A 14740-nucleotide genomic window follows, 5' to 3' on the forward strand; every position below is an offset into this window, starting at 1 on the left:
ATAAAACATTGATAAAAGAAATCAAGGAAGATACAAACAAGTGGAAGCATATACCATGTTCATGGTTAGGAAGAATAAACATCATTAAAATGTCTATATTACCCAAAGCAATTTATAAATTCAATGCAACTCCTATTAAAATACTAATGACATACTTCAAAGATATAGAACAAATATTCCAAAAATTCAAATGGAACCAAAGAAGAACACTAAGAGCCTCAGCAATCTTGATAAAGAAGAATAAAGTGGGTGGTATCACACTTCCTGATATCAAGTTATACTACAAGGCCATTGTACTCAAAACAGCTTGGTACTGGCATAAGAACAAGCATATAAATCAATGAGACAGAACAGAGAACCCAGAAATAAACCCACGCCTTTATGGACCATTGATATTTGACAAAGGAGGTAAGAGCATACAATGGAGTAAAGACAGTCTTTTTAACAAATGGTGTTGGGAAAATTGGACAGCTATCTGCAAAAAAATGAAACTAGACCACCAACTTACACCATTCACAAAAATAAACTCCAAATGGATAAAAGACTTAAATGTAAGTCATGAAACCATAAGTATCCTAGAAGAAAACATAGGCAATAAGCTCTCTGACATCACTTGCAGCAATATATTTACTGATTTATCTCCACAGACAAGGGAAATAAAGGACAGAATGAACAAATGGGACTGTTTCAAACTCAAAAGCTTTTGCACAGCTAAAGACAATACAAACAAAATAAAAAGACAAACCACACAATTGGGAGAACATATTTGACAATATGTCTGATAAGGGATTTATAACCAAAATTTATAAAGAACTTGTAAAACTCAATACCAGCAAGATAAACAATCCAATCAAAAAATGGACAAAAGAAATGAATAGACACTTCTATAAAGAGGACACACAGATGGCCAACAGGCAGTTGAGAGAATGCTCAACATCACTAATCATAAAGAAATGCAAATTAAAACCACAATGAAATATCAACTCACACCAGTCAGAATGGCACTCATTAGCAAAACAACACATAATAAGTGCTGGAGAGGGTGTGGAGAAAAGGGAACCGTCCTGCACTGCTGGTGGAAATGCAGACTGGTGCAGCCACTGTGGAAAACAGTATGAAGATTCTTCAAAAAATTAAAAATGGAACTGCCTTTTGAGCTAGCCATCCCACTTTTAGGAATATATCCACAGAACACCACATCAATGATTCAAAAGAAGAAAGGCACCTCTATATTTATGGCACCGTTGTTTACAATAGCCAAGATCTGGAAACAGCCCAAGTGTCCATCAGTGGATGAGTGGATTAAAAAGTGGTGGTACAGAGAAAAAAAGATGGCAGCGGAGTAGGCGGACACACAGACGCCCAGCTCTCACCACCAAACTGGAATACAAATCAATTTAGGAAAAATCAGCATGAAAAACCAACTCTGAACTGCAAGAACAGCTCTCAAAAACTAAGGAGCAAAGAAGAAGCCACAACAAACCTGGTAGAAAGCGCCTGAATCTCCTGTGCTTACAGGAGTGGAGGGGGGGCGGTGAGGCTGAGAGCCCAGAGGGGATCTCACACAGGGAAAAGAACAGAAACTACTGCTCACAGCCACTTGCCGGGCGACCAGAAGAAGAAATAAAAGGCATTCAAGTTGGAAAAGAAGAAGTAAAACTATCATTAATTGCAGATGATATGATATTGTATAAAGAAAACCCTAAAGTCTCAGTCAAAAAGCTACTGGACCTGATAAATGAATTCAGCAAAGTGGCAGGATATAAAATCAATACTCAGAAATCAGAGGCATTTTTATACACCAACAATGAACAGTCAGAAAGAGAATTTTTTTTTTTTTTTTTTAGAGAGGAGAGAGAGAGAGAAGAGGGAGACAGAGAGAGAGAAGGGGGGAGGAGCTGGAAGCATCAACTCCCATATGTGCCTCGACCAGGCAAGCCCAGGGTTTTGAACCGGCGACCTCAGCATTTCCAGGTCGACGCTTTATCCACTGCGCCACCACAGGTCAGGCCAGAAAGAGAAATTAAGGAAACAATCCCCTTCACAATTACAACCAAAAAAATAAAGTACCTAGGAGTAAACTTAACCAAGGATACTAAAGACTTGTACTCGGAAAATTACAAAGCATTGATAAAAGAAATCAAGGAAGATACAAACAAGTGGAAGCATATACCGTGCTCTTGGTTAGGAAGAATAAACATCATTAAAATGTGTATATTACCCAAAGCAATCTATAAATTCAATGCAATACCAATTAAAATACCAATGACATACTTCAAAGATATAGACCATATATTCCAAAAATTTATATGGAAACCAAAAGAGAACATGAATAGCCTCAGCAATCTTAAAATAGAAGAATAAAGTGGGAGGTATCACACTTCCTGATATCAAGTTATACTACAAGGCCATTGTACTCAAAACAGCCTGGTACTGGCATAAGAACAGGCATATAGATCAATGGAACAGAATTGAGAACGCAGAAATAAACCCACAGTTCTATGGACAACTGATATTTGACAAAGAAAGTAAGGAAATACAATGGAGTAAAGACAGCCTCTTCAACAAATGGTGTTGGGAAAATTGGACAGCTACCTGCAAAAAAATGAAACTAGATCACCAGCTTACACCACTCACAAAAATAAAATCAAAATGGATAAAAGACTTAAATGTAGGCCGTGAAACTATAAGCATCTTAGAAGAAAACATAGGCAGTAAGCTCTCTGACATCTCTCGGAGCAATATATTTGCTGTTTTATCTCCACGGGGAAGTGAAATAAAAGACAGGATAAACAAATAGGACTATATCAAACTAAAAAGCTTTTGCACAGCTAAAGACAACAAGAACAGAATAAAAAGACAAACTACACAATGGGAGAACATATTTGACAATACGTCTGATAAGGGGTTAATAACCAAAATTTATAAAGAACTTGTAAATCTCAACACCAGGAAGACAAACAATCCAATCCAAAAATGGGCAAAAGAGATGAATAGACACTTCTCCAAAGAGGACATACAGATGGCCAATAGGCATGTGAAAAAATGCTCAACATCACTAATCATTAGAGAAATGCAAATTAAAACCACAATGAGATATCACCTCACACCAGTCAGAATGGCGCTCATCAACAAAACAACACAGAATAAGTGCTGGCGAGGATGTGGAGAAAAGGGAACCCTCCTGCACTGCTGGTGGGAATGCAGACTGGTGCAGCCACTGTGGAAAACAGTATGGAGATTCCTCAAGAAATTAAAAATCGAACTGCCTTTTGACCCAGCTATACCACTGTTAGGAATATATCCAAGAACACCACAGCACTGTTTGAAAATAAGAAATGCACCCCCATGTTTATGGCAGCATTGCTCACAATAGCAAAGATCTGGAAACAGCCCAAGTGTTCGTCAGAGGATGAGTGGATTAAAAAGCTTTGGTACATATATACTATGGAATACTACGCAGCCATAAGAAATGATGACATCGGACCATTTACAATAACATGGATGGACCTTGATAACATTATACGAAATGAAATAAGTAAATCAGAAAAAAAACTAAGAACTATATGAATCCATACATAGAAGGGACATAAAAATGAGACTCAGAGACATGAACAAGAATGTGATGGCAACAGGGCTGGGGGATGTGGGGAGGGGGGAGGGGTGAAGAAGGAGAGAGGGGTTGGGGGAGGGGAGGGGCACAAAGAAAACCAGATAGAAGGTGACAGAAGACAATTTAACTTTGGGGGAGGGGTATACAGCACAATCAAATGTCAAAATAATCTAGAGATGTTTTCTCTCAACATATGTACCCTGATTTATCCATGTCACTTCATTAAATTTAATAAATAAATTTTAAAAAAAGTGGTGGTACATATACACAATGGAATACTACATGGCCGTGAAAAAGAAGACAATCTTACCTTTTACGACGACATGGAAACCATTATGTTAAGTGAAATAAGCCAGGCAGAGAAAGAAAAATATTATATAACCTCACTCATTTGAGGAATCAAATGAACAATATGAACAGAGGAATGGAATAGCGATAGAGGTGGGATCAAAGGGTCCAGAGAGAAAGAGCATAGAGGGAAAGGGGATGATAGGAAGGAATTGGAAAAGAGAAAGAGATTGGCGAAATTATACACACATATTATAGAGAGCAGAAAAGCAAATCCTGAAGAAAAAGGGGGAGGGCATTGCATGGAGGGGGGAAAGAGGCATGTACTGGGTGTACGGGGGCAGGGGGATGCATTCGGGGGCACAGTATAATCTATGTAAACACAATAAATTAAAATTAAGCCCCCCAAAAATGAATAAATCACAAAGAACCCAAGGGAAAACAGATGCCAAATAAATTTAATGAGGAAAATTGCATTGAAGAAAGGCAAAAAAAGACCAAGAGAATGAAAATAACATACTGGAAAAGGTAAAAAGGATCAGAAAGTAGTTGACATGGAAAGGATACAATATAACAATATTAATATTATCAAATTCTTGAAAACAAGAAGCAAAACAATGGATCAGAACTAAAATGTAAAACTATATTCTAAGAAAGCTTTGCAGAAATACAAAAAAACCCATAAATCTATATATTAAATAACTCACTGGATGCCTAAGGAAAATTAATCAAGTTTGATCAACTCTGAGACATACTCTGCTAAAACTGCTAAACTTCAAATATAAAGATAATATCTTTGGCCCTATGTGGTTGGCTCAGTGGACAGACCGTTGTCCCAGTTTATGGATGTCCTAGGTTCAAATTCCAGTCAGGGCACACAAAAGAAGGGACCATCTGCTTCTCTCTCCCTTCCACTTTCCCTTCCGCAGCCAGTGGCTCGAATGGTTCAAGCATCAGCCCCACATACTGAGGACAGCTGGGTTGGTCTGAACGGCAGCCTCAGGTGCTAAAAATAGCTCTATTGATCTGAGCACCGGCCCTAGACAGAAGTTGCCCGGTGGATCCTGGTCATGGTGCATATAGGAGTCTGTCTATCTCCCCTCCTATCATTTAAAATAAAATGACAATGGAGCACTGCTTCCAACCTTATAATAGAGAAAGACAACACCAAGTTCATGACTTACTGAAGCAACTGGAATGCTAAGGTTACAAGGCAAACATCTAAGAAAAATGCATGCAGAGAGAGAGAGTAAGATGTAAGCATTGGCCTACTAAAGTAAGTTAAAATAGGGTGCACTGACAAATTGGTGGAGACTAACAGTGCACTGGTAAGAGACTTAAGGCATATATGGGTGGTTTCTCCATTAAAACCACCAAGTGCACATATAAAAATTCAACTGGCAGAGTCCTAAGAAAGTTTCTTCTCAGGTGCAGAACAAAAGAGGAGAAGCAGTAGACCCTGGAGGGGCACAAAACTCTACAAAGACCCTTCCACCTCCCTCACAATTCAGAAGCCTTAACCTGAATGGGAGATGGGCAACAAACATTGAAACCTTCAGGCACTGATGCTATCTTCCAGGGCAACCAGAATAAGAGGTAAGCGGTGGGAATGTGGATTTTATTTCCCAGAAAGAGGGGCAGGAAAACATGTTGGCCTCAGAATTATAGCTGGAAAAAGACAAGTTTTGAGAAGGTCCCAAACCCAAGACCCAGGGACTCAATGCCTGCAGAAGACTTAAGTATTATTAACAGAAGAGAAAATGCCCTCAACTCCCCATGGCCAGGATAGCTAGCAGAATAATAAGTACCTTGCAAAAGACACACTCTCTGAAGCATAGTTCAAAGGGAGAAATCAAAAGCTGACGGTGGAACAAACATTAAAAAAAAAATCTCTAGTGCACCTTCTCTGTCCTCCACTGCTGCCACTCCTGACACTGCTTGTGTGCTTGATGGGTGCAGACCTGATACCTCTTTCCTGAAGCAACAGTTGAGGAGAGTCCTAGGCTCGCCATGACTGATGAACAGCTCAAGGAAGGAGTGAAGACTGAGAAAAAGGATCTTATAATTTGAAGGATGGTTCTGTGATAACAGACCACTTAGTAAACTAATGTAATCTATTTGTGAACAACAGGGTTCCTCCATGATGCAGATCACATTCCAATTTGACAGGCAGCCAAATAATGAAACAAACATACCAGCACAGTTGGAAATGGAGAATGAAGATACAATTGATGTGTTCCAGCAGTAGACAGGAGGTGTCTACTAAAAAGGGAACCTGCTACTTTACTCCAGAACTCTGTTCCTCCAGGTCAAGAAGACATTCCCAATTAGAAAACTGCAGTATGGTTCTACCACATCCTGACTACTACAGTTTAGTTTTCTCTATTCTTTCATTTTTCTCCTTCCCCATTTCTTTATTGTACCTAAAGAAATGGATGTATATACACACATTTGCATTAAAAAAAAAATGTTGGCCCTGGCCTGTTGGCTCAGTGGTAGAGCATCAGCCCAACGTGTGGAAATCCCGGGTTTGATTCCTGGTCAGGGCACACAGGAGAAGCAACCATCTGCTTCTCCCCCGTCCCTCCCCCCTGTAACCTCTCTCTCTCTTCCCTTGCCACAGCCATGGCTTGAGTGGTTTGAGCACGATGGCTCCATGGCCTAACCTCAGGCACTAAAACAGCTCGGTTGCTGAGCAATAGAACAGTGACCTAGATGGGCAGAGCATCACCTGGTAGAGGACTTGCCAGGTGGATCTCAATTGAGGCACATGTGGGAGTCTGTCTCTCCCTCCCTATCTCTTACTTAATTTAAAAAGGGGGGGGGGCCTGGCCGGTTGGCTCAGTGGTAGAGCGTCGGCCTGGCGTGCAGAAGTCCCGGGTTTGATTCCCGGCCAGGGCACACAGGAGAAACGCCCATCTGCTTCCCCCCCCCTCCCCCTCCCCCTCCCCCTCTCCTTCCTCTCTGTCTCTCTCTTCCCCTCCCGCAGCCAAGGCTCCATTGGAGCAAAGTTGGCCCGGGCACTGAGGATGGCTCTATGGCCTCTGCCTCAGGCGCTAGAATAATGGCTCTGGTTGCAACAGAGCAACGCCCCAGATGGGCAGAGCATCGCCCCCTGGTGAGCATGCCGGGTGGATCCTGGTCGGGCGCATGCGGGAGTCTGTCTGACTGCCTCCTCATTTTCAACTTCAGAAAAATACAAAAAAAAAAAAAAGGGTTTCCAGTGATTTGAGAGACAAAGAGAGAGAGAAGCTTAAATTCATTGTTTTTGTTTCATGTAGTTGTGTACTCATTGATTGCTTCTTGTACATGCCCTGACCAGGGGTTGAATCCACGAACTTTGTCACACTGGGTCCATGCTTTATCCACTGAGCCACCCAGCCAGGGCCTGCATTTTCTTTAAACTAAATGGTCAATGGTGTGTTTTGACAGGCCTCAAATGAAGATGGGATGGGGAAAAATACTGGTTCTGTGAAAATACCCCCTTTTTCCATTAACGGCATGCTCATTCAGCTCTTATCTTTATATTCCACTGAGTTATTCTCCTCTCACTGTTTAACTAAAAATATTTTAAAAATTAAAAAAAAAAAACACACATTAAAATCCAAAGATAAGCATAACCTTTTTCTGTGTAGCTGTTACATATAGGGCGATCTTTCTTTAAGCAGGGATAAATTACTCTAAAATAAATGAATCCTAGAAACTTTCCCTTCAAGTCAATCAACTTGTTTAAATAAACTTTTTTTTTAAGATGAAAAAAAATCTAGCAAACTAGTCAACACCCTAAATACAAGGTATCAAGAAAAGAAACTAAAGGCTTAAATTCAAACCCAACCCAACTCAACTCAAAATCAGATCAACTCAAACACCTGCACTAAAGTATTAGCATAAAAGCATGCCTACCTCGCCTGTCACCAGTGGCGCAGAGAATAGAGGGCCGACCTGGAGCACTGAGGTCACTGTTTCAAAACCCTGGGCTTGCCTGGTCAAGGCACATACAACAAGCAACCAATGGACAAGTCGATTAAAGCAACTACTTCTCATTCCCCTCCTCCTCTCTCTGTAAAAATCAATAAATAAAATACTTTTTTTAAAAAGGCATGCCTATTTCCAGACATAAAAATTATTTAACTTAGTTTCTACTATCCTAAATAAAATGTCCAGCTTTCAATAACAACAAAATTGCAAAGCATATGAAAAGGCCAGATAAAACACATTTGTAAGTAATTACCAGAAACAGACTCAGGTAGGATAAAGATGTTAAACTTGACAAGCAATTTTAAATGACTACGATTAATATATTAAAGGTTCTAGCAGAAAACATGGACAACACATAAGAGCAAATGGTTAATTTCAGCAGAGAGACAGGAACTATGCTAGAAATAACAAACAGTAACAGATGAAGAATGCCTTCAACATGCTTATCGGTAGAACTGACACAAGGAAAGAATCTGAGAACTTGAAGATAGGTCTATAGAAAGTACTAAAACCTGAAACACATAGGGAAAAATGGAATAGAGTGTCAAATGCTGTAGGACAAAATAAAACTCTTTAATATAGTATGCATAGCCAGAAACACAGAAGAAATAGAGAATAGCAGGAAAAAAATAATCAAGAATTTTCAAAACCAACTAAAAAAACATGCTGGTCTGCACAACACTGCAAATACACTAAATATCACTGAACTGTACACTTTAAAATGGTTAACTGTGTGTTATGTGAATTTAGTCTCAATTTTTAAAAATCTTCAAAACCACAGATCCAAGAACACAAAGCAGGGCTATAGACACACACATACACACATGAGCACATTCTATCTCTGTCTCTATTTCTCTTTCTCTCTCTCCCAGGCAGATCATATTCAAATGGATAAAAAAATGAACACAAAGAGAAAATCTTCAAGGCAGCCAGAGGGGGGGAAAGATTATGTTCAGAGGAACAAATATAAAAATAGCAAGACTTCTCTCTAGAAACCATGAAAGTTAGAAGATAACAGAGTGGAATCTTTCAAGTGCTGGAGGAAAACAAAACAAAATCGAACCAGAATTCCACAGCCATTGAAAGTCTCTTTCAAAAATGAAGAAATAAAAACTCTCAAACAAAAAACTGAGAATTTATTGCCAGCAAACCTACACTACAAGAAATGTTAAAGGAAGTGGTTTAGGAAGAAGGAATATGATTAACAAAAACTTAAATTTACCCAAAGAAATAAAACATGAAAAAAAGCCCTGGCCGGTTGGCTCAGCGGTAGAGCGTCGGCCTAGCGTGCGGAGGACCCGGGTTTGATTCCCGGCCAGGGCACACAAGAGAAGCGCCCATTTGCTTCTCCACCCCTCCGCCACACTTTCCTCTCTGTCTCTCTCTTCCCCTCCCGCAGCCAAGGCTCCATTGGAGCAAAGATGGCCTGGGCACTGGGGATGGCTCTGTGGCCTCTGCCTCAGGTGCTAGAGTGGCTCTGGTCGCAACATGGCGACGCCCAGGATGGGCAGAGCATCGCCCCCTGGTGGGCAGAGCGTCGCCCCTGGTGGGCGTGCCGGGTGGATCCCGGTCGGGCGCATGTGGGAGTCTGTCTGACTGTCTCTCCCTGTTTCCAGCTTCAGAAAAATGAAAAAAATGAAAAAAAGAAAAAAAAAAAAAAAAACATGAAAAAAAAAATTATTTCCTGTTCACATTTTATTGCTCTAAAAGATGACTATCTGAAGAAAACATGATATTTGCAGAATCTCAACATATCTCTTCATTAAGATATTTACTAATTGCCCTGGCAGGTTTGCTCAGTGGTAGAGCATCAGCTCAGCGTGTGGATGTCCCAGGTTCAATTCCTAGTCAGGGCACACAAAAAAAGCAGCCATCTGCTTATCCACACTTCCCCCTCCCCCTACTCTCTCTTTTCTCTCCCAAAGACATGGCTCAACTGGTTTGAGTGCATTGGCCCCAGGCACTAAGGATGGCTCCATGAAGCCTCCACCTCAGGTGCTAAAAATAGCTCAGTTGCAAGCATGGCCCTAGGTGGGCAGAGCACTGGCCCCAGACCAGGGTAGCGAGGTGGATACTGTTGGGGCACATGTGGGAGTCTGTTAATATCCCCTCCTCTCACTTGGAAAAAGAAGAGGAAAAAAGATACTGGTACTTACTGATTACAAAGGGAAAAATAGTAACTTTACAATGGACACACCTGGAAGATATTAACATTACCAAGGGGCAAAGGTAACCTCACAAGTAATAAGACTTATTGACATAAAGAACCTCCTGTTACACTGAGTACTCATAAAATCACACCTGTAGTACTCTCACCAAGAATGATTTAGCTCAGTATATTATGCATGCAAAAACACCAGACAAATCCAAACTCAGGGATATGCTACAAAATACCTGATTACTACAGACTATGTATATGACATTCTCCAGGATGTGAGAGCGATCTGGCTGCGACATCTGTCACCCCACTGATCGCCAGGGTTGATTCGGCTGATCTGGCTGGCTAGGCGGGTGTCCCCTTCCTCCCTCACCGCTCCATGTGCATCCCTCCCGAAGCTGCGCACTCGGTCGAAGAGGACGACCTTCCCCGCTAGAGGAGAGGACCGTTCTTCGGTCAAGGGTATACGAGGAGCATGCTAGAACCTCCAAACAAGTCTCAAGCTCCATTTGACATTCTCCAAAAGTTTCATGGTCATGAAACAAAGAAAACTGAGGAATTATCACAGATTGAAGGAGGCGATGGAGACGTGAAAACTAAAAGCACTAAGGATCTTAGATTGGATCTTGAACCAAAAATGTATTATCAATAGAAAATCTAGTGACAGTCAAATAAGGTCTATAGTTTAATAGTATTGTGCCATCAGTACAATAATACTTGTATTATAGTAGTATTGTGCCAAAATTGTGAACCGAGTACTGTACCAATTGTACTGTGGTTATGTAAGACATTAACATTAGAAGTTTGATGAAGGGTATCAAGAACTCTGCACTATTTTGTAATTCTTCTGCAATTCCTTAAATTTCAAAATGTTCCTGTTCTAAACACACCATTATCAGTCATTACATATTTTAAAATTACTCATTCTCTGCATTAAATGAATTACTAAAAAAAAAAAAAATCCCAATATTCAAGCCTAGAATTTATGAGCTTGCTTAGACTTGCCATGTCAACTACAATACAGATCTCTAACTATAGAGACAACTGGTTTCTCTCTAGAACTATACTTTAGTTCTGAAATTAAGAAAATAATGGTCTGAGCAGGCAGTGGTGATGGTGCAGTGGACAGAGCGTTGGCCTGGGACACAGAGGACCAAGGTTCAAAACCCTAAAGTTGCAGGCTTGAGCATTAGCTCATCCAGCTTGATCACAGGCTTACCAGCTTGAGCACCGGGTTGCTGGCTTGAGTGTGGTATCATAGACATGACCCCATGGTCACTAGCTTGAGCCCAAAGGTCGCTGGATTGAGCAAGGGGTCACTGGTTAGGCTGAGGCCCCCAGTCAAGGCACATATGAGAAAGCAATCAATGAATAACTAAGGTGCCACAACAAAGAATTGATGCTTCTCATCTTTCTCCCTTCCTGTCTGTCTGTCCCTATCTGTTCCTCTGTCTCTCTTACTAAAATAATAATAATAAACAACTTCTTGGTTAAAAAATATCAAAATACAAACATGTTGGTAATAATATGGCAATACATCAAAACTACTCAAATAGCTTCAAAGACATCTTCTACCCAGCTGCTAGCAATAAATTTATTAAGGGTATCAGTTAATGTATTTTCCCAACTATATCTATGAATCAAAGTGTATGCTTATTTATAAAGCATTTCCTTAAACACCCTAGCTGGAAGTCATTTTAATTCTTTCAACAAGTATTACAGGGGAGTGGGGCACAGTGGAGAAAGGTATACTGTGGATAAATGGTGATAAACAGACACTTGACTTAGGAAGGTGAACTTAATACAGTATATAGATAATGTGTTGTAGAACTGTGCACCTGAAACCCGTATAGTTTTTGTTTACCAGTGTAACCCCAATACATTCAATAAAAAGGAAAAAACAATTATTACACATTTTTTAAGTGTGCGCAAAAAAGAGAAAGAGTGTATGTGTGTTATGTGTGAGCGTGCACCCAGGCGTTGGAGTGAAGGGAAGAGGAACCAACAATCTAGCAAAGTACTACAAGAGATATACTCAGAGAAGAGGCTGTTAGGCCTTAAAATAAGGATAAAGTCTGGATGGGCAACAGAAAGAAAGCGGGAAAAAAAAATCCATAGGAGACCTAAACAACAAAAGCCTGGCAGTAGAAATGCATCAAGTATGTTTGAGATTACAGGCTATTTTGGCTTTATGAAGTCATATCTGCTCCTGAGTTACATAAGCTCATTGATAATGAAGAGGCAGGGTTAAATGATAGAGGGTTTTCAACATTAAGCTAAAGAAGATGGTCCAAAGTCTGCAAGAGGCAAAGAACACCACTGTTCAGTCTCCTGTAACTGAAGTGAATATAGACAAAGCATAGTTGAGCTTAGAGCAGCGATTCTCAACCTGTGGGTCGCGACCCCGGCAGGGGTCAAACAACCAAAACACAAGGGTAGCCTTGTATTTCCGATGGTTTTAGGCGACCCCTGTGTTTTGGTCGTTCGACCCCCGCCGGGGTCGCAACCCACAGGTTGAGAACCGCTGGCTTAGAGCATCTTGGGTCTGAAGAACTATGGAACTATGTTTACCACTATTTACCATAGTGAAGACTTTAAGTTTGACTATGATTTTTTTTTTTTTTAAGATATAAAGCAACTATGTGTGTTTAAGGGAAATCTATGCTCAAGAGGGAAAGAAATACAAATGAGTATATCAAAAACATAAAAAAAATTACAAAAACAGCAAATTAAAATATAGCCAAACAAATTCCAAAAATAGATTAAAAGAGAATTAAATTGCTAAGAGTAGATCTTAAGCATTCTCATCTCCAAAAACTTTTTGTAATAAAAAAGAATGAAAATGAAATTAGTAGAATATATAAAATTTTGTATGTGAACATTTTAATTTATATTTACTTAAAGATACAAGTACAACTAAAATTTTAAAGAAATTATATTATCATTAAGTAGCAAAATTTTTTAACTATCATACAAATATAAAGAGTTATAAAATCAGGAACTTAAACTGCCATATTATTTTTTCTTTCCCAAGCACACATTGATTTATGTCAGATGGTCCTTGAAACCAGCAGGAGGAACTGCAAGTCATCACATTTACAGGTGTGCTAAACCACTACCATCACTGCAATGTTTTGTTTAAACCACTTCCAGTAATAGAAATAAAATAGTTAAATAGCATACACGGCAAGGCAATTTGTTGAAAAAACACCTCATTTTTAAAATCAAGCTAATTGCAGGTTCACATGCTTTATAAAGTATCAAGATCAAACTACATCTTATTGAACTGAACAATTTTGAAAACAAAACCATGGGGATGAGGGAAGGGAGATGTTGAGGGGAATATGGGGGAGGGGAGGATGCATTTGGGGCAACACTAGAATCTATGTAATCACAATAAATTAAAATCAATTAAAAATATATATTTATATTTAAAAATTCAAAAAAATAAAAAATGAAAACAAAACCATTAAAATTTTTATTTTCTTTTAAAGGTTCAAGTCTCAAGCAATATATATTATTACTTCTTTCAGAATTAGCATAAAGTCTTTAGCTCAGTTTCACATCAGTGAACTGACTCTTTATAATTTAATTTAAATAGATTAATGTGCTCAGAAACACATGTTAGAAAGCAGTACTAGAAGTCAAAAGTAAATATCAACCACATTTCCAAATTTCACTTAACAATGGGAACATCCATTTCTGCTAGATGATTAACACCACACAATTTTACTAAGTCTTAAAGCTTCTGAACTTTTATCTACCATAGGTTTTTATAAAAGAAAAGATATTTGATTCATCAATATAATAATTATAGAATTATTCATCAATATAATAATATGAATATAATAATTATATTCATCAATATAAGAATTATTGATGAATTATAATGATTCATCAATATAATTATTATATTTTAAAGAAAAATAACACAATGTATAAAGCAAAATCTAATGAAAAAATACTGTAAACAGAAAATCAAGTTGCAGTCAGGGGGGAAATGTGGACCTTAAATAGTTCTGATAAGATCATGTAAACAACCATGATGTAGAAAAATGAGAACTTCATGTTTGTAAAAACTTAAGTTTTCCCCTGAAATGGACATAACAATTCTTTGATACCCACTTAACTATGTTTTAGATAACAATAGTCTTTTATCACACTAAATTTTCTCCTGAGAGACAGAACTGATAAAAAATTTCAAATAGGTTAGGTTATATGATGAGTTTTCTTTCTGGTAGAATGGCACAGCCAGAAATAAATGGGGGAAAATTTTATGAGGATCTTAGAAAAAAAACTGCAAAGGAAAGGATTTGTTTGTGTAAAATATTTCTCCAAAAGCTAAGCCCTGGCCAGTTGGCTCAGTGGTAGAGCGTCGGCCTGGCGTGCAGGAGTCCCAGGTTCAATTCCCGGCCAGGGCATTCAGGAGAAGTGCCCATCTGCTTCTCCACCCCGCCCCCTCTCCTTCCTCTCTGTCTCTCTCTTCCCTTCCTGCAGCCAAGGCTCCATTGGAGCAAAGTTGGCCTGGGCGCTGAGGATGGCTCTATGGCCTCTGCCTCAGGCGCTAGAATGGCTCTGGTTGCAACAGAGCAATGCTCCAGATGGGCAGAGCATCACCCCCTGGTGGGCATGCCAGGTGGATCCTGGTCAGGCGCATGCGGGAGTCTGTCTGACTGCCTTCCCGTTTCTAACTTCAGAAAAAT

At 39.4% G+C, this 14740-nt stretch overlaps 1 protein-coding gene and 1 pseudogene across 1 annotated transcript in view; one reads left to right on the plus strand and one right to left on the minus strand.

Annotated features, from left to right (window-relative positions):
* The window catches only part of FAF1 (Fas associated factor 1), a 495805-nt gene that overhangs the window by 406155 nt on the left and 74910 nt on the right, over positions 1-14740 (minus strand). The gene's annotated exons all lie outside the window — the stretch shown is intronic.
* Positions 5912-6167, plus strand: LOC136397668 (small ubiquitin-related modifier 2 pseudogene; annotated as a pseudogene).

Source organism: Saccopteryx leptura, chromosome 3, assembly GCF_036850995.1.
Source record: "Saccopteryx leptura isolate mSacLep1 chromosome 3, mSacLep1_pri_phased_curated, whole genome shotgun sequence".
Lineage (NCBI taxonomy): Eukaryota > Metazoa > Chordata > Mammalia > Chiroptera > Emballonuridae > Saccopteryx > Saccopteryx leptura.